This window comes from Tursiops truncatus, chromosome 15 (assembly GCF_011762595.2).
Source record: "Tursiops truncatus isolate mTurTru1 chromosome 15, mTurTru1.mat.Y, whole genome shotgun sequence".
Classification (NCBI taxonomy): Eukaryota; Metazoa; Chordata; class Mammalia; order Artiodactyla; family Delphinidae; genus Tursiops; species Tursiops truncatus.
In genome coordinates, this window is record NC_047048.1 from 9,833,395 (window position 1) to 9,855,230 (window position 21,836).

The window sequence follows — 21,836 nt, forward strand, 5'->3', positions numbered from 1 at the left end:
GGGGCACGGCGCTCCCCCCGCGGTGCCCAGGCCGGGGCGCGGGGCGGGCAGGGCGGGCTAATCCCGTATGTAAATGGCAGCCAATGGAGGGTGGTGTTGCGCGGGGCTGGGATTAGGGCCGGGGCGAATGGCTGGCAATCTTACTGGGATTACAGAACAAAGAGCCTCCCTGCGCTCCCGCTCTCGGCTCCGCTCCCCGCGCCGCGCCCCGCCCTCCGCCGCAGCCCGCGCCGGGGGTGGGGGCCGCCGAGCGCCAGCCCCCCGGCCGGCCCGAGAGCCCCCGCCGGGCCCCCTCCCCGCCCAGCGCCCCGCTCTCCTCCCGCCCGCCCCCTCCGCCGCTCCGCGCCTCCCTCTGCCTCTCCTTCCCCCATTCTCCTGGATTAATTAAGGAGGCAGCGGCAGGAGTCTGAGTCCTGGCCGCGGGCCGGGGCCGGGGCGCCGCTGGCAGGAGCGCTTGGGGATCCTCCAAGGTAGGAGAAACTTTTGCGGGGGGCGGGCGCCGAGGCCCTTCTCCCCTCTCCTCCCACCCCCCCCCCGGGGCCCCCGCCCCTCCCCCTCAAGGTGTTACAGAATCTGGGTCCGGCTTTTGGGTGCATTGGGAGGCACGTGACTGGGATTATAATTCGGGCCGGGGGAGGGGAGGGACGGCCGCCCCCACCTGCCGGGAGGGGGTGGCAGTCGGGAGCTGTCACCCCCCGGCCCTTCCGGATGTAGGGGCGCCCGGGGCGGGCAGCGGGCGCCCGCAGGCTGCTGCAGTTGGCGAATGAGGTCAGTTGTGCTGCCCAGACGGCGGGCGCCAGTGTGGGAGCGGAGGGGGCTGGGAAGGCCGCGGCCCCCGCCCCCCAATTCCCCCCTCCTCCGCCTTTCTCGGGCTGGGCCGGTCTCCTGGCCGGTGCCCCCCACTTATAGGCTGAGTTCAGGCAGGACTGAACAGGACAGCCAGGCAGGACTGCCCCGGCACAGTGGTTCCTGTTGGGGTCCCTGGGGAGGGGGCTGGCCTGAGTGGTGGCAGCTGAGCTCCTCGTGGGGTGGGGGGAAGGAGACTCAGGATGGCAGTGGGGGTCGCAAAGCTTTCAGAGGAGCAAGTTGGGGATGCTCTGTCTGTGGGTGGTCTCTGAGTTCCCGCAGATGGGTGGGGAGGCCCCTGGAGCAGCCATAGGATGTGGATGGGCTTTGAGGATGATGGGCTTAATGCCTTTCCTGGGTTCCCCAGCCCCTGCCTGTGGCCAGGGAGAAGGGTGATGCCCCGGCCTGGGCCCAGGGGAGAGGGGGACAGTGCATCTGAGAGTTCCGCCCTCCCGGCATTGCTGGAGGGGGCTCGAGCCCTGGACATCTGGCCCTGTGACCCAGGCTCCCAGGACTAGACCTGGGCTGGGAGGCTCCTGTGTCCACATCATAGCCCAAGTGAGGGAACTCGGCACGTAGGGTCTCCTTGCCCGGCACGTGGGGAAAGCGATGGCCTTGGGTGGAGTATGGTGCTGTTGACGTGGGGCGTGGGGCAGGCCCGGACAGCTTCTAGAGGAGTGGGCATTTGCGGGGGCTTCTCTTACTGCTCACAGCAGAAGGCAGGGGTGGCCAGAAGCTGCTCTGACCCCTCTGGCCATCGTCTCCCTCGTGTGTCTGGTTGCTCGGTGGCCAGGACTGCTGCTCCCTGGTACTGACCTGGGGCCTCCGGGCTGGGGAGGTGCCTCTGAGCAGCCCATTTATTTCAGCAACGTCATTCCCAAAGGGTAAGGGCATCGACATCGATTATTTATTCAGAGTGAGAGGCAGTGGTGGTGGGGAGGCTGGTGACTGCTGGCAGGGAGGGGCCGGGCACAAGGGCAGAAAGGATGGGGGTGGTCAGGTGGCCATCAGGAGTAGGGGTCCAGGAGGGTGGGGGGTACACTCTGCCTTCTTCTGAACAGGGACCTGTGGACCAAGGGATAGGCCTGGCCCCAAGGGGACAGGATGTCGGAGCCCCCAATCTGCTTTTGGGAGGTGGGGAGCTTAAGACCACACCCCGTTCTGTACCCTGCTCCGAGGGTGACCTAGAAAGTTGTGGTTCTGACTCAAAGGGTCCCAGAGGACCCCAGCGGAGGAAGCGAGGCAGGGTTGGTTCTCGGCCGCCACTCACGGACCACTCGTTCAGAATGTGGGTGGACTTGGGGGGAAAAGGTTGCAAAACTGGGTCTGGGAAGGTAGCATTGTAGGGGCAGGCTTAACCTACTTAGGAGGACCGTTCTCTAGATGCTGGAGGAAGGGTCATTTATTTGCAGTGTGCTTCATCTGTTCGTTTAAGGCAGTCTCCCCGAGCTGGCTAGCCTTCTGACGTGGTTCTAGTTGTTTGATGCTTGGAAATAGTCGGAAAGGCAGACGTAATGATAGGGGTCTCGGAGACAGCTGTTCTTGCAGCCTCCCTGTCTCCAGCAGCCAGGGCGTCCCCAGTTTGGTAATGGCCCAGTTGTTGGAGACCCCGGGTGAGGATCTGAGGGTGATGTGGTGGGTGACAGCTTGGGGCTCTCGTGTCCTAAGCGTGACCTTGGAACCACAGACCGCATCTGCTGGTCCATCCTCCTTCCAGGTTCTGCTTCGTGTCCTCTGGCTCTCGTCTGCCCACCCGCTGCCTCCTGGGCCCATTCTTTGAAACCTGCAATCTTACAGTTTTCCTGAATGGCCTTTTGCACGTGCCGTTCCTCTCACCTCAGAGGTTCTTTCCACCTGCAGGGGCAGGGCTTCCTGAAATGGCCCCACTTGGTGAGGATGGGGGATAAGAGCTGTAGAATTTGCCTTTTTCCTCTCCTCTGTCAGGACTCAGCTGGCTGTCATGTCCTCCAGCCGGAAGCCTTCCCAGGACTGGCCAAGGTGCTACCTCTGTGTCCCCATGACATTTCTGTCCTTCCCCTGTCCCAACATTGATCTTAATCAAGAGTTACACGTCCCGTCCCGATTGTACTAGGGACAGGGCGGGGACTGAGGCTTGCTTTTGGTTCCGTGGTGCCCCAGGGCTGGTCCCCAAATACTTATTGAGTGAATGAATGAATGAAGTCCTGCCCCAGGGTCCGAATTGCTAAGCACACTTTCTCGCCTTGTTCCTGAATTCCCGTCTCTGGGGCAGGTTCCCACAATGGTTGGAATCCCAGGGTCTTTTCCTGAGCTTCCTGCCCCACATCCTCTGGGAGGCTCCTCACCCCATCACCCCAGCCTGTGTCTCCCCCAAACCTGAGTCTGGGGCTTTGCTCCCTGAGCGTCATCCATCCAGCGTCTCTTGATCCTCCGACTCTCAGCCACTTGCGGACATCTCTCTCTTTGATGCCCTGCAGCCAGGACAGAGCCAGGTTCCTTGGGACAGACCAGGAGGGCGTGCCAGCTCCAGGGGTTCTGTGGAGGCCTCAGGGGGCACTGGGAACAGGAGCTGCGGGGTTAATTCACAAGTCCCGGAGAGCAGAGCGAGACCCAGGACCGAGGGCTCGGGATCCCCCGGGAGGATGTGGGGCCTATGAGATGTGACCCCTTGTGGTGACTGGAAGGGAATTCCCGGCAGGAATTCACAAGCAGGGGCAGGTGGGGAGGATTGTTTTATATGGGAGGAGTGAAGGAGACAAACCTGGTCCGAAGACAGTGGCATGTCACCCCTTTGGTGACAGGGTGACAGTGGAGACTTCTGGGTGTAAATGTTGGGGTGTCCAGGTGAGTCCCAAGGGGAGCCAGTCTCGCTGGGCGCCCGCCCGGGTTCCTCATTTGCAGGATGTCTGGCTGGGACTGTCTCACTGGGGTTGATATTTCGTCAGTTCAGACTTCGTGCTATGGGTTATGTCTGATGACACAAAGAGGCTCCGAGCGCTGGGGGAGGATGGCGCGTGGGGCACAGCCCTTGTTCACTTCGGGGTGAGGCTTTGCTTTGACCAGGCACGGGCTTGGCGTGAGTGGCGGGGCTGTGCCCGGCAGGGAGCAGAGCTCTCTCTCCGAACTCCCTCCTGGTCCCGAGCTGGGCCTGGCTGACCCACAGCTATTTGTGTGCCCACCTGTCTCCCTCCTTCAGGACCACCTGCTCCGGGCTGCCAGATTTAGCCAGTTAAAAGAGGGACACCCAGTTACATTTGGATTTTGGATAAGCAACAGATCATGCAGTATTGGGGCTCTCAATGACACTAAAAATTTACTTCCTGTTTACCTGAAGTTCAGACTGAACTGGGGGTCTTGTGTTTTTTTCCGGCAACCTTTCAGCTGCGGCCTCTGGGCAGTGAGACTGTTGGGGGCTAGGGAGGGACTCAGGGTGTGGCTGGGGCCTGGAGTTGGGGTCAGGACTCAACCTGAGGTGCGGGGGATGGTCTAGAGCGAGTCTGAATCAGGCAGCGGCGATTCTCATTTCCTCGGTTGGGCTTTCTCCTGTCCGGGGTCCAAGCGTCCAGATCTCCTGTTAGGCCTGGGTAGCGTGGGGCCTCAGGGATCCCCAGGCTGGGAGGCCCTGGCGTTCAGTCTTCTGTGCCACTGCAGTCCATACGGTGTATGAAGAAGTGTCGGGAGGCGCAGGGAGGTTGCCGGGGTCGCCCTGTCTGACTCCGACTTAGGATTTGCAGAGCCAGGCCTGAGCCCTGGGAGGCCGTGTCTCTGGTGCTCCCCTCTCCGAGGCTGGAGATCGCACCTCCGGGGCCCCTGGTAGGGGAGGGTCCTTGGTGGGCTGGTCACAGGTTTGAGGGGCTGTCCCTTTAAAGGGATGCCGGGTGGGTACAGCATGCTGGTTGCTGGGAATTACCTCCCCGCTGCCATGCCACCGTCCGAGGCAGAAGCTGCAGCCCCTGTGTTGCACTGAGGCCCCTGGAATGTCACGGGAGGGCCCAAGGCCAGGGAGTGACCCATGTCCCCTGCTCCCAGCGGGCTGTGTGCAAAGTGGCGATGATGCCCCCGCCCTGCCTGAGCCTGGTGGTGGTACTGTGGTTTTGGGGGGTTCGGTGTTGCATGGTGGAGGCTCCAGAGGGTGGTAGGTGGGTCACACCGCTGCAGGTCTGGAGTGGAGACGGGGTGGGAAGCCAGAGGTGAGAGGTCCCAGCTTGAGGGCTTGGGGTCCTGGGCAGCTCCTAGGTGCCCGGCCTGGCTGTGTGGTTGGGGAAGGAGGGACAGCTGAGGCCGTGTCCCTTCCTGGCCTGTAGCTGGAGGAGACTCTTCAGGCTGCTTCTCTCCTGGAGGCTTGGGCAGGGCCAGGCCTGTTTGCTGGTGGGGTCTAGTGGGGTCTCAAGGTACGTTTTCTGGCTACTGGCAGAATTGCCCTATGGGGGCGTCTGTATCTGTCCATCCATCCGTCGGTCCCTCCACAAGCTAGTGAGAAACTTGCAGAGGCACCAGGTCTGCAGGGTCTCAGGTCCTGGCATCCAGCCCCAGGCCGGCACGTAGGAAGGGCTCACCCCACGTGTTATCATGTATATTGTCGAGGGATGAGGAATATCTGGTGAAATGCCCAGGGCTTAAGTGTGCCGTCCAAGGAACTCGACCAATGCATGCATTCACATAGCCCAGCCCCTGTCAAGACGTAGAACATTCCATCCCCCCCAAAGGTTCTCTCAAGCCGGTATGCAGCCAGCCCCCTCCCTTCCCCCAGCCCCTGGCAACCCCTGATCTGGTTTCTGTCTCTGTGGCTTCACATCCTCTGAGCGTCATATAAATGCAATCACGCAGTACGCAGCCTGCGTCTAGCTTCTTCCGTTCCGCCTAATGCATTGTCGGGGCATCGGGAGCTGGTCCTTTCGGTGGCTGCGTAGTACTCCACGGCACGGCTGTACCACAGAGCTCTGCCACTCTTCTCGTGGAGGAGAGCTGAGCTCCGGCTCGGGGCCGCCCAGAGGAGGGGGTATCTTTTCCTCATGTTCACAAAGACACCCCCTCCCCACCCGCTTTGAGAGCTGACCCTGAGCCAGGATCGCTGCACACTTCTGTCCGCAGAGCTGGAATTTCATCCTCCGTTTCTGGTGACTTGCACAAACGGGGAGCTCCCGATGAAATTACACCTGCCTGCAGCCGCCCTCAGGGCTGCAGTCTTCCACCCGCCCAATGACCAGGTGGCTTCCTGGACAATTGATGCTCTGGGGGCAGAGGGTGAACCTGAAGGGAGGCAAGCTTTCTGTGCCCGGTGGTGTCTTGCCTGTCTCTGTGTGCCCCACTCCCCCAGGAGTCTGGGGGTCTCTGGCAGTGAGTCCCTGGTCTCCACTTCTGCGGCTCTATAGTTTGGGATACAAATTCTGTGTTTTCCTGAAGCAAGCGGATATGGAAGGAGGGCAGGCAGGAGCCTGATTTAGGGTCAGACAGAATGGAACTGTGTGACCTCGGGTGGGTGACACCACGTCTCTGTGCTTCGGCCTGGGCATCTGTGAACAGAACAGAGCATCTGGTTTCCAGGGCCAGCATGAGCCTCAGCAGGGGTCACACAAGCTGCTGGGCTTCCGCAGAGCCCCGGAGGGCACGGGACCCCGCGGGGGAAGGAGGTGGGGACATGCGGGCTTCCAGCACCCCGTGTCCCCCTCTGAGTTGGAGTAGGGCCACTTCTATCCAAGTTACCTGTTAGGGCTCTGGATAAAACGTTGGTTGACACACATCTGAGATCCACAGATGTGCTGAATGTCCGTGTGGACGGCAGCACTGAGATTTCGGTTGGTCCCAAGCTTCTGGTCAGGCCGATTCCAGCTCTGCCGCCTGCCTGCTGTGCGTGGCTTGGAGGACGGCCAGTCTGCCGAGCCTCAGTTTGACCATCTAGAAAATGGAGGCAGCGCTGCCTGTGGGCTCATGAATGGCGGTCCCTGAGTGAAGGGGGGCTCCCCCAGGGGTCGTGGCTTCCTAAGGAAAGGGAGCACCGTGGGTGACAGCAGCATGGCCTATGGGTGTCTTGAGAGATTTGGGGGGTTTTAACTGTTTCTTGTGAGGAAGTCATTGACTTTTCCTGATGAGCCAGCTGCCCCCCCCCTCTACCCCACCATTGTCCCCTCCCCCATGTCCTCAAAAGCTGGACCCCTGAGTCCCACCCTTGGGCTGTACTCGGTGGAGGGACCATGGCAGGCTAGCCCTGTGCAGAAGGGCCCTTGGGTGGCTCCCTGGAGCAGGCAGGACTCCTGCCTGCCCACCCACCCAGCCAGCTCCAAGGTGGTCCTGGCGGGCTCCAAGGGGGTCTTGTGACTGGGCCCATCTGGTGTCTCATGTTTATCCAGGAGCTGGTTTTTCAGGTGTGGTGGCTTTCAGCAGAGAGGCCCAGCTTGGGAAAGGTAGGGCCTCTGGGAAGGAGCTAGGTGCCCCTGTTCTCCACGTGTACCCTGGCTGGGGGGTGCGGTCCTCTGGGTGGATAGGCTAACCACATCCTCCCTCTGATCCTGGTCCATTGCCCACCCGCCTGCCTGGAGCCAGCCACTGCCTCAGATGCTCTGTTCTCTGCACATGCAGGGCGGGGAGATGCTCCTGGACGCCCTGGGTGGGAGGCCAGTGCCCCTCCTTGGGGGCAGGTTCCTTTCGCTTCCTTAGAGCTTCCCCACTTCCCAGCAGGGTGCCGTTTAACCATCAGAGCCTTTGAAACCAGACAGGCAAGGGTTGGAGCCCCAGTTCTACCCCTCACCTGCTGTGTGACTTCAGACGAGTGACCTTACCTCTCTGAGCCTCACCTGAACAAATGAGTGTGGTTATCCCTGCGTGACAGGGTTCTTGGGAGGATCCGCGTGTTCAGTTGGGAGAAGCTGGTGCCCATCCCAGTGAAGAGTGTTTTCTCAACTTGTCACACGATGATCCCAGAGGCTGGCCCTTGAAGAGCTCCAGGCCTGCCCAGAGAGGACCTGGCCGCCACCATTCCCTGCTCTGCTCTTGCCTCCTCTGCCCGCGGCGCGTGGGCTGTGCTGAGTCTCTGTTTCTGTAAGCTGGGAAAACCCCAGGGGTAGAAGTGCTTAGTCCCCTTGGCGTGTCCACCTCTCACACCCTTGGGGTGGGTGATCAGGCGTCCCGATGCCAAGTCCTACCTTGGTGCTGGGCTGCCCAGGGGTATGGGCCCCACCGTACTCCCCGGTGGGCCTGGGGGCAGCCTGCAGGAGGTGACTGGAGGACGGGTGGGATTCAGGAGTAGTCTGGGGTGGGCATTCTGGGGTGGGGCGAGGTGGGGGCAGCAGTGTAGGAAAGGGTCCAGAGATGGGAAATGACAGTCCAGAAGGTCTTCCGCGGGGACCAACTTGGGGCGGGGGGGGGCTTGTGTTGGGTCCAGGTGAAGACCTTCATCTGATTGCCTCACTCCCAGCCAGGCCCTGTCTGTTCCTATGAAAGCCATGACGAGCTTCATCAGTTTTCAGAACATACTGCTTTCCCGTCTTGCTTCACAATGTGCTATTGCTTCTCCTTTAAACACGTTTTCCCGCTCCCCATCCATTTCACTGGGCTAATTCTTGCGGGTCCCAGCTTGGATGTCACTTCCCTCCGGAAGCCTTCTCTGATGTCCCCTCCCGGGTCTGTGTTAAGTGCCCCTCCTCTGTGTTCCTACAGCTCAGCGCCCCTCGCCTGCCGTGTTCCAACTGGCCTTGTACTTGTCTGTCTCCCTCCAATGGGACAGGGCCGTGCTGCCCTGTCCCTCTGCATCCCTGCCCCCAGCTCGCTGCCTGACACAGTGAGTGTCCTGTACCCACTTGTTAAGTGAATTAGAAGCAAGCTGGGTGCCGGGACATTTGGGGCGGGGCCTTGGAAGGTCAAGGGGCTTTTCCACCCTTCCATCCCAGCTCTCACAGGCTCACCCCCTCGTCCCCAGTTGCTGCCTCTGCTGGCCTGGCTGTGCCTCTCAGAGGCATCCGGGGGGTAATGGCAATGGTGGTGGGGGGCACTGTGTGCAGACCAGTTTGGGGGGTTCCCCCTCCGTGAAGGGCAGCTGGTGCGTGTGGAGAGAGCACAAGTGTGAAGCCTCAGAACAGTTAATCCCCTGGATTATTTAGACACACGCTTTTGTGCGTGCACGTGCGTGTGCACACATCTGTGGCGATCCAGAGGCCGCTGGCAGCGACCGTGCCCAGGAACTTGACGTTTAGCTGAGTCCTGACCGCCAGCCTCAGACACATGCCGCCCAGTGTGCGGAGCCCCCTCCAGTCCCGGCGGGTGGCACAGGGGCGAGACCATCAGTTAGGAGCGTGTTGGCTCCAGGTAATAGAAAGCCCAAGTACAGAGGCGTCAACAAAGAGGGGTTTATGTATCCCCCCCAAGAAGAAGCCTGTGGGTAGGTCCTCAGAGCCTCGGGTTGGGGCTCAGTGGTGCCTTTAGGGACTTTGTTCTCTTCCTCTCTAGCATGTTGGATTTTTTTTTTTTTTGAAAATTATTTCCTTTAAAATGCACACTTCAGGACTTCCCTGGTGGTCCAGTGGTTAAGACTCCGTGCTTCCACCACAGGGGGCCCGGGTTCGATCCCTGGTCAGGGAACTAAGATCCCATGTGCTGCATAGTGTGGTCGAAAAGAAAAAAAAAAGTAAAATGTACACTGCAGTGTGTTTTCATATATTCATAAAGTTGTGCAGTGTTCTCCATGGTCTAATTTCAGAGCATTTCATCACTCCAAAAGGAAGTCCTGACCCATTAAGTAGATACACACGCACTCATCCCCTGGCAACCAGTCGGGGTCTGTCTTTCAGGATGTGACTTCTGTCCAGGCCTGGGGCCCAGAGCTTCTGTGGGAGCCCCCGTGCCACCTTCCTGAGGCACCCTTCTCCCTCCCCTACTCCTGAGCCTCCTGGATGGGGTGTGCCACAACCCTTAGAGCTGGAGGGGGCCTCTTTTCCTTTTCAGATGGAGAAGCCGAGGCCCAGGGCTGGGAAGACACGTGGCTAAGGTCCCAGAGTTACAAGAATCAGGATCCAAAACCACATCTTGTGACTCTCGGTCCAGGGCTCCCTGTCCTCCGGCAGGTGCCCCGGAGCCTCCCCGGGCTTCCTCTTCCGGAGGCTGGGTGGACGCATTGAGGCAGAACAGCTGGCGGGAGGTCTGGGGGCAGACCGTGGTGAGGGGGGGGGTGGTAGGGGAGTGAGAGTGATCAGGGTATGGGAAACACCCCAGATGAGGAGAGGAGAGTCCGCAGCGGGACCTGGCGGCTGTAGATTCTGCTGGGAGGCAGGAGGCAGGGGGCTGCTGAGCAGTTGGTGCAATGGAGTGTAGGCTGATGGCCCCTGGGACCAAGCAGGAGAGAGGGGCACCGATTCCTGCCCCCGGGAGCTCATGGTGTCACCTCGGGGAAACCTCAAGCCTCATTATGTGTCCAGGGTAAATCCCAGCGGACACCATCCTTGGGATCTGTAGAGTGGGGCTGACGAACTGGAAGGACTGCCTAAAAAAGAGACCCCTGGAGCCCGGGGGCAGGGGTGGGCAGGTGGAGTATCGTGGGTAGTGACGCTCCTGGTACGGGTGGACCCAGTCTTGGTGATGCAGGTGCTACATTCATCTGGTGAGATGTTGAGTCACTGCCTGTGTGGGCTGCGTCCGTCCTCACGGCGCTGCCGAGAGCTCTCGAGGCTTCCGTGAGCAGGAGGGCGTGGCACAGAGCTGGCGCTGGCTAAGGTCCGGGTGCCCACCACCCACCTTGGGGAGCCAGTTCAGAGCTATGTCAGTCCCACCAGGAGGGTTCTCACCCTGCAGGCCTTGGAGGGCCAGGACCCTGGAGCCCAGTGGGAGGGGACATAGGGATGCCAGGGGCAGTGCTTGGGACCCCTCCCTGCCGGCCTGCCCTTCTGCAGGGACAGAACTTTGGAAGAGGAGTGATTTTCTCATCCCAGGCTTCAGACAGTGTTTCTTTTTTGGCAATGAAGCCAGTGCCTCCTTGCTCCCATTTTCCTGGCTTGGTGTCTGCTGTTGCAGACGTGAGGGCAGACTGGGCGACCCCACGTCACAGAGGGCTGACAGCTGCCAGGATCTGCACCGTCTCCACAACTCATCCCAACGTCCCGGAAGGTCCGCGATCTTGGCACCGCCCTCCGCCCTGTTTTTGGCTCAGAAAATTACATCTCCGTATCTGTAGGGTCCCTTCTGGTTGTCAGGACCCATGATGACTCCCACGCTGGGCCTCACTGCGACCCCAGAAAGGAGGCCCGGCCGCTGTCCTGAAGCCCCTCACTCTCTTGAGGGAGGCAAAAAAGACAGTTTGGAATAACGAACCAAGGGAGGACCCCTCAGCCTTTCTGCAGATACCCGCGCGCGAGCCGCTGGCAGTGAGCCGCGCTTGGGGGGCTGCTCAGGGGAGGTGTGTGGGTGTCGGGCCCGTGTTTGCTTCTGGCAGGCTTTGCTTTGAAGCTGGCCCCGAAGTCTTCCTGCTGTGTGACCTTGGGCAAGCTACTCAGCCTTTCTGAGCATCTGTGTCCTCATCTGTCAGATGGGTAGAGTTGTGCTTGGAGGGTTGCTGTAGGGGGTTGAAAGAAGGATGCTAACAGCACAGCGCTGGGTGGTCACACATAGCTGCTGCTAAGGATGGCCGTACTGTGAGGCTTTGTGGAAAAGTGAGGTTCAGCCAGGACCCAGGCCAAGGTGGGATTTGGATAGAAAGACTCCGTTGGGGCCTGGCTCTCACCTCCCACCACTGCTCTGTGAGGAAGGAAGGAGCAGGGTGCCATACGTGTCTACGGGAGGAGGAGACTGAGGCCCAGAGAGGGGAAGCAGGTTGCTCTACGTCACACAGCCCCGGCAGGTGGCACACCGTCAGTTAGACCCAGATCTCCCAAGGGCTGGCCCTGTGCACGCTCCCGAGACCATGGGCTTTTGGAAGCGGGGGGTGCTGCCCATCAGCAGTGATCAGGCCCTAAGGAGGGAATGGTGTGACCTGGGCTGGGTTCCTCCAGGCTGTCCGCGTCCCTGGGGTTGGGAGAGAAGGGCAGGCACGGGTCACTTTATTGGTACTTTTTTTTTTTTTTTGCAGTACACGGGCCCTTCACTGTTGTGGCCTCTCCCGTTGTGGAGCACAGGCTCCAGACACGCAGGCCCAGCAGCCATGGCTCACGGGCCCAGTCACTCCGCGGCACGTGGGATCTTCCCGGACGGGGGCACGAACCCGTGTCCCCTGCATCGGCAGGTGGTCTCTCAACCACCGCGCCACCAGGGAAGCCCATGGGGTCACTTTATTGAATCACATCACCTGGCTGGAGCTTTAGGGGAGCCCCAGGTTGTCCCCGGTAGATCGAGGTAGCTGGGCTCCCCTCGCCCAAGTGAGGGTGGAGATGGGGGCATGAGTTTGGAGAAGGAAGTGGTGTCTGTGCACCCACCTGAGTACACACAGGAGGGGAGGGCCAGGGAGAGGAGCGGGAATGTGGCCTGGAGCCCTGGCTCCCCCTGGCTTGTGCGGTGGAGGGCGGGTCACCTACACGCTGGGCCTCAGCTGTCCAGCGTAGGACGGATGATGATCTAGATCCTGCCCCGCTCCCAGGGTGCAGGGGCCTCCGATGTGATGGTGTGTGAAAGCAGCTGTGGCCGGGGAGGGGTGACTGGTGTGCACCTGTGTGCGGGAGCCTGTGAGTGTCCCGCCACAAAAGAATGCGTGTCATCCCCTGGGGACCTGGTCATTGATGTGCACCAACCCCTTTATCCTGCAGGGGCAGGGATTCACCATGACACCCCCGGGATGGACCATGTGGCTCCATCCCGTGTGGCTCCATCTTCCCCGTCTGGTGGCGTTCCTCGTCTAGAGCACACAGTGGGTCTGCAGGTGACACTTAACTATTTGTGAAAGGAATGAATGGGACTTGGGGCACCAGCACGTGTCAGCCATGAGACGTGTGCGTGAGTGTGTGGACAGAGGGTGCAGGGACCTGGGGAGGCAGCAGGTGCAGTTGACAAATACCTGATGAGTGGACCTCTGAACGGAGGTGGCCTCCTCTCTCATGTGTGGGTCACCATTTATAACCTTCGGCTTCTCTTTCCCCGCCTGGGAGCTCTGGGGTGGGAACTGGGCCTGAGTCACCCCAGTTCTAGGTCTGTGTCATAACAGGTGCAGTGAAAATACTGTGCAATTAGTTAGGGTCCTGTGGCATCCTTCAGGTGGTTAAGGGGCTCAGGGGGGTGGACAGGCCCAGGACTAGGACTGGGGGAGCCCCCGGAATGGGGAGGGCAGGAGGAAAGGGTCCTGGAGTGTATGTGGTCAGGATTTAAAGGAGCAGGAACAGGGGACTTCCCTGGTGGTCCAGTGGGAGCTCTGCGCTCCCGTTGCACGGAGCCCGGATTCAATCCCTGGTCGGAGACCTAGATTCCGCATGCATGCCGCAACTAAGAAGTTCATCTGCTGCAAATAAAGATCCCATGTGCCGCAAGGAAGATCCTGTGTACTGCAACTAAGATTCCTGCGCAGCCAAAATAAATAAACAGATCGATAAATAAACCATTTTTAAAAATAGAATGAAAGAAAGGAGTAAGAACAAGAGGGTGGGGGGGCTGGAGGGCATCCAGGTTGGGGGTAGTGCCTGTGGACAGGCCGGAAATGAGGAAGGGGTGTGAGGGGGCGGGTGGCTCAGATGACTGCTCTGGAGTGGATCAGGGCAGGTATAGAGGCCAGATGCCGGGGAGGGGTCGTGGTGGTCCTTCCATCTGGAGCTGAGAACTTCTAGCCCAAGTTCTCCACTTACAGATGGGGAAACTGAGGCTCAGAGATGGGTGGTGCCCAGGCTCCACTTCAGGGTGTCATCAGGAGTTAGAAGCTAGGTTCCTTCCGATGGGTTCCTGGGACCCTTGCTCCACACCCCTGGTGGCTCACAGGTCAGGGGGCCGGGTTGAGTAGAAGCCAGAAACAGGAGGAAGGAGGGCGGGGCTGGGCTGCCAGTTGGGGTGGGGGCCCGTGAGCGAGCCCGGCGGCCCGATTAGCTCACCCACAGGTGACTAGCTTTCTTCCGCCCAGCCTTTTCCCGACAAGGCAGGGCCTGGGGCTCCTTGTCCAGGTTTCTCATCCTTCTGAGAAGGCCTGTTTACGTCTGGCAGGGGGGCTCCCGGGAGATGCGCCCGCCCCAGGGGCTGGTACCTCCTAGCTTCTTCCCACCGTCTCCTGACACCCAGCTGAGTGCCAGGCCTGCATTTCCCACCCAAGTCCCCCCAGCACGTAGGGGAACACAAGGGTCCTTGTGCTGCCCGTCAGGAGTCCCGGGTGAGCTGGCCTGGAGATGATGAGACGGGTGATGTCAGGGGGAGACAGCCACTCAGCAGGTGATGTCAGCGCGAAGCCGTCATCGCCATCATCTCGGCTGCCTCTTTAACGAGCCCGTAGGATCTCCAGGCGCGAGCCAGACGCTTTTCACACGTTATGTCACACGTGATCCTCTCGATGCCGGGAGCGGCGCGTTTGGTGGTACCATTTCGCTCAGGAGGAAACGCGTGGAGGGTTTGGGTGCCCGATGGAAGTCACAGGCTGGTGATAGCTGGGTGGACTCCTGATCCCAGCTTTGCTTGACCCAAAGCCCAGGCACTTGCCCCCTCCTCACGCCGAGAGGGGCAGCCAGGGCAGCAGGGGCACTCGGGCCGGCCGGGTGCAGGCGTGGTGGGGTTGGACGTGCCAGGGCAGGGCCTTGGATGCCAAGGATGGTGGAGTTTGGCTCCGCTTGGTCTCCTCTCCCTCTCTCTTCAGGCTTCTGGTTCCTTTCAGTGACTCATTCATCCACCCAGCAAGTATCATGGACTGCCCGCTGTGGTTCTGGGGGACAGCCGTGAACAAAACAAAACCTCCTCCCCACGTGGGTACGTCCTGTTGGGGCGGCTGGTGAGACCAGCACTCTCTCTGCCTCCCTGGCTGGTCTTTGGGTCCGGCCTCTGCTGACCGGCACACACCTTCCTCTCCGATGGAAAGAAGTGGCCGTGGGGTCGGCACTCTTCATTGTCCTGGGTTGGCAGAGGGCTTGGCACAAGGGTTCTTGGGCCTGTGTCCTGAACTCGGAGGCTTTGGGGTCCATCTGGAAGGACCCGGGAGGCCTGGTCCCCAGCGGAGACTGTGTCTCCATCCAACCCGATTGGTTCCAGGTTTGCTCATCCTAAAGGATGAAGCCCTTCTGAGCCCTCCCCACCCCTCCGTTCTCGCCCACACCCCACGGCCTCCACCTGCTTCCACTCCTCAGCCCTCTACATCTGCTCCCCGGGGGTCACCCATTTGCCGCGCCTCCCACCCCCGTGTTTGTGTTCCTCTAGGCTCCTTGGCCAGCCTCCTGACCTCTGATCTCCACCCTTTTCCCCTCCCCTGACTCTCTGACTCTCCCTTGTCCTCAGTGCCCCTGACTTCTCCCACTATGTTCTCCCTGGCACGCTAGGCCTTTGCTGCTGCCCTGCCACATGTCTTGCACATCTTGTCCCTTCTGCCCAGAGCTCCCAACCAGCCCAGCCCCTGATCACCCACGGGTTCCAGGTGTCCCTCGGGATCCCAGAGTCAGCCTCTAGGCCTCCTGTCCTCCTCCCTCTGTTCCCTGCTGAGCTGGGGGCACCCTCATCCGCTCTCTCAACAGAACCAGAAAGCCGGGTGTCACTCCGGGCGCCTCCCTCTCAGGACACCCCCATCCACTCAGTCACAAAGTTCTGCCCTGCCCAGTGATCACACCCCTCCTCTCCTCTGCCCCACTGCCACCATCTGCCTCAGACGTGGCCATCCCTGGCCTGGACTGTTGCAGAAGCTTGGTAGCTACCAGATCCCCATCTCCAGTCCTGCCCCCTGTAGTTCACCTGCCAGGAACCCCTAAACTAACCTTGTCTTGCCCCCGCCCCAAACCTGCCGGTGGTTCCCATCCCCCAAATGATGACCGTCCAAGGTCCTTGACCTGGCCCCAGCAACCATGCCCACGTCTTCACCCACCACTTCCTGCCCTGCCCTGGACATTCCAGCCACGCAGAGCCAGGCCCGTCCCCACTCAACCCAGCGCTCGGCTCAGGCTCGACCAAGACACATGGGCGGCCCTGGCTGGTGGTTGGGTTTCCTTCAAACGGTCCTGCCGTATTTGCTCAGCATTTTATTCCAAGGAGGTGGGCCCTGCGGGGGGCAGAGCAGTCATCCCCCTTGTAGGTGAGCGGTGCCTGGGTATTGCTGCCCGGGCTTTGCTCCTCCCCTGCAAACTCCTGCTCCCACGTGACATGACACACTGCAGTCAGCTTGGGTATCGCCTCCTCCAAGGAGTCTTCCCTGATTCCGCCTTCCACCATCCTGTGCTCCTTGTGTGTCACTTTTTACCTTTGACGGAAGTATAATTTACTTAACAGTAAAATGCATAAATCTTAAGTGTCCAGCGTGATGAGTTTTAACCTACGTATATGCCCCGTGTAACCACCACTCAAATCAAGGAGTGTCACCCTGTGTTTAATCTCTTTCTTTCTAAGTCTGTTTTATCGTAACTATCCTATCTCCTCCCAGCCTGGGACTCTCTCTAGGGCAGGAACACCTGCTGTCTGTCCCAGTGCTCTGTGGAATGAAGTGTGATGGTTTTGGCGTGTGTGCGCATATGGTCATGTCCCCACATGCGTGACCATGAGTTGGGGGCGGGGTGTGGCAGAGGCTGTGCCCATGGGAACTGGTGCATTTTGAGCCTGGCTGGGGGCCCTGCTGCGAGGCCAGATGCCCCCTCCTCAGCTGGGAGAGTGCCTGATCTCCGCTCCCCAGCCCAGGGCCTCCACAAGGAGCGACGCCCCGCCCAGAGAGGCCCCTGCGGGCTGGCAGCCTGGAGATTAGTCTCCAAGGCCACGACGCCAGTTGCCATGGGCACGCGGGCCCGAGTCAGGATTGCGATTCCTCATCCTGGTCACGCAGGCGGTGGCCGCCCCTGCCTGCCCGCCAGTAGCCGGGCTTTAAATAACGAAATGGAAACCTGACCCCCGGGGAGCTGTCTGCCCACCGGAGCCTGGCCTCCCCTCCCGCTGGGACAGGCCCCTGAGGCGACCCAGACACCCGCACACTGCCAACAGCACCTGCCCCGTCCCCTCTGGGGCAGAGCCTGGGTTTGAGGGTTCCCTTCGTTAGCTTAGCGCCCTGAGCACAGGCGTGGCCCTAGCCTGGTCCTCGGGAGCCCGCTCTGAGAAGAGAGCTCACCTTCATGAGCCCCCCATCCCCACCTGAGAGGGCTGAAGCCCCACTTTCCAGAATCCAGGGCTCAGCAGGGGCGGGGCTTCCCACGGCCAGGCCCCAGCTCCTCCTCCAAGCGGAAGGCGGGGAAGGCAGAAGGCCTCCCTCGTTTCCCCAGGAAGCAGCGTGATGCACGTGTTTGCCCTTTGCCCGGGCCTGGGCTGCTTTCCTGTCCCGGGGGTGGGGCAGCACGTGGGTTGGTTCTTTAAAAAAACTTTTTTTTTTAAGAACGAGGTTTCTGTTATTTCTTTCCAAATTGCAAAAGTCATACTCCTCACTGCAGATCATTTACAAAACGCAGAAGAGTAGAGGAGACCAAGTCACTCGTGGATGAAATGTCCACGGAGATGAAATGTCTCCAGTCTCCATCCCAGGCTTTTCCGCGAGGTCATTAGTCTGTATGATGCTGGTTTCAGCTCCGGTGGGGCACTTAGGTTGTCTGCCGTTTCCCTTTTTTGTGTGTTGGCGTGTGTATTTACGGATGTAGGACATGCTTTGGTGAAATGTTTTTGTACATAAATCTTTGTGTTTTGGATAATTTTCTCAGGATAAATTGTTAGGGAGTTCCCTGGCGTCCAGGGGTTAGGGTTTCACACTTTCACTGCCGAGTTCAATCCCTGGTCAGGGAACTAAGATCCCGCATGCCTTGCGGCTCGGCCAAGAGAGAAAAAAAAGGATGCATTGATTAAAGGACTGGGTCAAAGGGTGGGAACTCGGTTAAAGCTCTGGAGACGTGTCAAGACAACTTTCTTGTGTGTCGCGTAACTGGGGATCCCAAACCTGTCTCTTTAAAGCGGTTTATTGAGGGGGGACAAAGCTATTTATTACGTCAGCAGCTCGATAAGTGTTAGAAAGCAAGTCACCCAGGTAACTACCCAGATCAAGTTTGGAGCATTCCCAGCCCCCCAGAGGCCTCTATCATGCCCCCTTCCAGCAGCCAGCCCACCCCACTTCCCTGCCAACATGACCACCATCCCAACCTGTAACGTCCGTCAGAGTTTGGCCTGTGTTTGAACCGCACATAAAAGGAGTTCTACCGCGTGACCTTTCGCACCTGGATTCTTTCATCATCTTGGAGAGACTCGGCCGTAGCATGGCGTGTAGCTGTGTTTTGTTCATACATCTGATGTCTTTTTCACCAGACCAGGCATCAGGGAGAATGCATTGGAGGCAAACACATGGGCAACGCACTGAAAGCGGGATACCATCTGGATTATCGCCCGTTTTCAAAGACATAAAGCGTGTCTCCCTAAAGGCCCTACTCTGGTGAATAAGAAAGACTCTGCAACCAGCACAGCACTGACGCTCATGGGAGAGCACGCCGTGTTATGGGATGAACTTGCACTGAGTGTGCAGGCGTCTGGGGTACAGTCCGTCCCCTCTGGGCCTTGGCTTCCCCAGAAGCACGTGGAGGTGGTCGGATGGGGGTCCATCCAGCTCTGAGTGCTATGACATTGTATACTTAAAAGCACTAAGAGTTTCTTTTCTAAAGTGGGTGAAGTTTGGTCTCGCCATCCTGTTTACCAACTTGCTTCACTTTCTACATAAAGTAAATGTGAGCTGTCTTCCACCTCTGCCCACGTTACCCCGAGGCCAGGTGACTTGACGGAAGGATCTTTGCAGATGGTGCCCGTCTCTCCTTTAAAAACTTGCACAGACCCTCTCTAAGAGGCCTTGATAAGTGGGCAACTTCCACTTGAAAACCCCCAAGGACGGGGAACCCCGGGGCCCACGAGGCTCCTGGTCTTCCATTTGGAGACAGCCCTCCTGTGGGGTAGCTTTTCCTGTGTTGAGTCAAAGCCTGTATCCCTGTAACCTCTACCAGTGTGACGTGAATGCACATGGACTAGTGGGGGGCTTCAGGAGCCAGTCACGAATCAAAGACTGGGGGGATGATGGGCATCACCAGGCCTGGCATCATGGGTCCCCTTGATAGCGCTCGGTAAATGGTAGGAGCTACTGTTAGTCTTCTTATTACTTTTTTAAAAATATCATTCCTTATTTTTTATTAATTAATCAATTTATTTTTGCTGTGTTGGATCTTCGTTTCTGCACGAGGGCTTTCTCTAGTTGCGGCAAGCGGGGGCCACTCTTCATCGCGGTGCGCGGGCCTCTTACTATCGCGGCCCCTCTCGTTGCGGAGCACAGGCTCCAGACGCACAGGCTCAGTGGTTGTGGCTCACGGGCCTAGTTGCTCCGCGGCATGTGGGATCCTCCCAGACCAGGGCTCGAACCCGTGTCCCCTGCATTAGCAGGCAGATTCTCGACCACTGCGCCACCAGGGAAGTCCTTATTACTTTTTAATTGTGGTAAGATACCCATCACGTAAAATTTACCATCTTAACCGTGTTTAAGTGCACAGTTCAGTGGCTTTAGGTACGTTCACATCATTGTGCAACAAATCTGCAGAACTGTTTTCTTCTTCCCAAATGGAAATTCTATCCCCCTTGAGCACTAACTCCCCCTCCCCCCTCTCCCCAGCCCCTGGCACCCACATGTCACTCTGCCTCTGTGGATTTGACTCCTCTGGGTGCCGCTTATAAGTAGAATCACACGGTATTTGTCTTTCTGTGACTGGCTTGTTTCTCTTGGCATAATGTCCTCAAGGTTCATCCATGTGGTAGCAGGTGTCAGAATTTCCTTCCTTTTTAAGGCTGCATAATATTCCATTGTATGTATAGACCACATTTTCTTTATCCATTCATCCATCAGTGGACACTTGGCTATTGTGAATAATGCTGCTATGGACATGGGTGTATAATTATCTCTTGGAGACTGATAATAATAATATTAATAAAATAATATTTATTTATTTATTTTGTGGTACGCGGGCCTCTCACTGTTATGGCCTCTCCCGTTGCGGAGCACAGGCTCCAGACGCGCAGGCTCAGCGGCCATGGCTCACGGGCCCAGCCGCTCCACAACATGTGGGATCTTCCCAGACCGGGGCACGAACCTGTGTCCCCTGCATCGGCAGGCGGACTCTCAACCACTGCGCCACCAGGGAAGCCCTAAAATAATTATTTTTAATTATTATAAAAAAATAATATTATGTTATTATTATCAACATTGCTATGATATAGGATCTCAAACCTGGGATGGATCTGAGAAGTAACCTCTTTCGATCCCTCCTTCAGTGCTTGAGTCGGTCCATCCAGTATCCTGCTGAGACTTCTTCCGGCCTTGGATGCATGCCAGGGGTGGGATGAGAGCCCTACTACCTTCTAACACCTCTGACCATCTGAGTGCCAGGAACTGGGGTGGCATAGGGTGGAGGAAAGAGGCTTTGTGGGAGGGATCATGGTAGAGGGAAGTTCAACCAGCCATCCCCTCTGTCTCCAGATGACCCACTAGAAGGAAGCAGGTGGGGGCTTTGGCAGGAGAAACTCGAATCTGATGCTTGGGCCAATGTTCCTCCATGGCAAGGATTAGGAGATGGTGATATTTATCAAGAGAGTCTTGGAGACTGAGGTCTATAAGAATAGATTCCATTTCAACTGACAGGAATTAATCCCTCAACAGTTCAGTGAGGTACATCCGATTTGCCCTATTTTCCAGATGAGGAAAGCAAGGTTTGGGGAGATGGAATAACTTGCTTCCTGGAAGGAAGGGCTTTTTCTCCTTGAACGGTGCCCGGCACTGGGGCTGTTTAAAGGTTATTGGATTGATTTATTTTTGTTTAGTTATATCCCACCTTATTTCAGAAGGGATTTGAAAGATTCGTAAAGAAACATAAACTATATAGCAAGATGGTTGGAGGACTTCCCTGGTGGTCCAGTGGTTAAGACTTTGCCTTCCAATGCAGGGGGTGCAGGTTCAGTCCCTGGTTGGGGAGCTAAGATCCCACATGTCTTGCGGCCAAAAAACCAAAACATAAAACAGAAGCAGTATTGTAACAAATTCAATAAAAATTTTTAAAAAGACAGTAAAAAACAAAGGTTGTGGCCTGACACGGAAGCAGAAGTGAGTCTGAGTTTGATGAAGATGCTTGCCGTGGAGTCTGTTTCCATTAGGACTGTGTTCAGTTGTAAGTAATCTGAGAAACAGAGACTTAAGAAGCGAGGGTTGGGACTTCCCTGGTGGTCCAGTAGTAAAGAATCCATCTCCCAGTGCAGGGGATGCAGGTTCAATCCCTGGTTGAGGAACTAAGATCCCATATGCTGCAGGGCAACTAAGCCCTCAAGCCATGACCACTGAGCCCAGGCACCACAACTGGAGAGAAGCCCGCGCCACAACGAAGAGCCCACGCAATGCAACAAAAGATCCCATGTGTCGCAACTGAGACCTGACACAGCCAGAAAGAAAGGAAGAAAGAAAGAAAGAAAAATATATTTAAAAAAAAAAAGTGAGGGGTTTGTTTTCTCCTATAATGAGAAGTCTGGAGGCAGGTGGCCCAGCCCTGGGGCAGCCTTCTGGGACTTCAGGGAGACCAGTGCCTTCCCTTCCCTGGCTTTTCCATCCTAGGTGGTGGCTTTGGTCATCCTGAGGCACACGGGACTGTTGGCCACCAGGCAGCAGGTGGAAGGGGTGGGGCAGCCAGTACCTGCTCTGTGGGCAGGAGAGAAGAGGGTTGAGTGAACCAGCTACACCGTTGGCCACAGAATCCTAGGTTCTTTCTGCGGGTCGATCACCAGATGGGATGGCCACTCTCTAGCCGCCAGTTACAAAAGGAGTGTTGGTCTGTTATAAAATAGACCAGGAGGCAAAAACAGATGGATGATTTTTTGCTTTGGTCACACTGCGAGGCTTGCAGGATCTTAGTTCCCCAACCAGGGATTGAACCCGGGCCCTGAAAGTGAAAGCGCCGGGTCCT

The 21,836-nt window shown here is 58.0% G+C and overlaps 1 protein-coding gene across 7 annotated transcripts in view; it reads left to right on the forward strand.

The window, feature by feature from the left end:
- Window positions 1-201: 201 nt before the first annotated feature.
- The window catches only part of GTF2IRD1 (GTF2I repeat domain containing 1), a 112,318-nt gene continuing 90,683 nt past the window's right edge, over window positions 202-21,836 (forward strand). For 3 of the 7 annotated variants that reach the window (XM_033838988.2, XM_033838987.2, XM_033838985.2), the window contains exon 1: window positions 204-470. The gene's annotated coding sequence lies outside the window, so the exon portion shown is untranslated. Of the gene's footprint in view, window positions 471-497; window positions 769-21,836 lie in introns of those variants that run through there. The other 4 variants (XM_033838989.2, XM_073792026.1, XM_033838984.2 and 1 more) reach the window with 4 other exon arrangements.